At 52.9% G+C, this 1321-nt stretch overlaps 1 non-coding gene across 1 annotated transcript; it reads left to right on the forward strand.

Annotated features, from left to right (window-relative positions):
- Positions 1 to 661: 661 nt before the first annotated feature.
- Positions 662 to 869, forward strand: LOC118718702. Its single transcript, XR_004987886.1, has one exon. It is a non-coding gene; the product is annotated as a small nucleolar RNA U3 (small nucleolar RNA).
- Positions 870 to 1321: the final 452 nt, after the last annotated feature.

The following is a 1321-nucleotide window of genomic DNA, read 5'->3' on the forward strand; positions in this document are numbered from 1 at the left end:
CTCCTCTGAGGAGGTGATGAAGACATGGAAAACATGGAGAGGTGCCAATTACTCATATCTAATAATAACAAAGGAAGCACTTTGAGCCTGCCCTCCGAGGACCCTGGGTGATGTAGGCCCTGGCTCAGGGGAACCCCAGGATCCCTGCTGTTGTTAAGACTCTAGGATTCAAACCCTGCCCTCCACCCGGGGGTGGTGCTGATGGTGCTCAGGAAAGGGGGCACCAGGTGTTTGCTTGGATTCCTCTGAGACCCGTCTGATCCTTTGTGAGGTGTGTGATCAGAGTTGGGAGAACAGCCCATGATTAAAGAAGGTTACATCAGTTCACTCCTAACCCTGGCCATTGCCTACAATTCTGTAGTCGGAACATCAGCCCTTGGCTGAAGGCCCTGACTACCATGACGATCTTCCAGTGCATAGATTTATCTCGTATAATTACCAGTTACCTTAGAAATCGAGGGATCTGAGGAGAGGGGCTCAAAATCCGATGGAGGTGAGACAGGAGCAGGGTCAGGGAGCAGTGGACACCTTGCAGAGGAGTGGAAGGGAAGCCAGAGTGGCCAGAGTACCTCCCCCTTCTCCTACGTTTACATTCCTCCTCGCTCTCCACTGCCCTGAGAATGAAATCCACGTGGCCTTATTAGTAAGAATCTCATCCCCAAAGCCCATACTTTCAGGGATCATTTCTATGGTTTGTTGCCAGAGAAGCTTCTCCAAACGTGCAGAGCCCCCGAAACCCCGAGGAGGAGGCGCAGCCTTCTCTCCTGAGTGTGAAGCTGGCTTTTGGTGTTCCTTTTGCAACTACCACGAGCCATTGATGATCGCTCTTCTCTTCCTTTGGGAGAGTAAGAGGGAGAGGACACAGTGGTTTCTGTTGAGGGGAAAAAAAAAAAAAAAGTCATCCCAAGCTGGTTTGGCTCAATGGTTAGAGTACCAGCCCCTGGACTGAAGGGTCTCAGGTTCAATTCAGCTGCACTCGGCGTTAGAATCTTTCTGGTAATCCCTACCATCACTGCCTCAATGGCCTGGCCCAGCCCCAGGACCCGCAACCTCCCCAGATCCAGTCCCCAAGGGATTATGCCCGACACAGCAGCGATCCTTTGGGACTGACTGGCCATTGCCTGGGCCCCTGCAGTTGTTAACTATTTTGACTCTCACCCCTGCCTCCACACACACCAGCTCTGGTAGGCAGTTAGGTGGGGAGAATAGAGGAAGGGGCAGGGCCCACACTGGGGTTGGAGCAGAGCAGAGGGAGGAGTAGAGTAAAAAAGAGTGAGGAGACAGCTGTAGGCAGAACCGAGGAAGGTGCCATGGGGCGGGA

Source organism: Pipistrellus kuhlii, unplaced genomic scaffold (genome assembly GCF_014108245.1).
Source record: "Pipistrellus kuhlii isolate mPipKuh1 unplaced genomic scaffold, mPipKuh1.p scaffold_m20_p_14, whole genome shotgun sequence".
Lineage (NCBI taxonomy): Eukaryota > Metazoa > Chordata > Mammalia > Chiroptera > Vespertilionidae > Pipistrellus > Pipistrellus kuhlii.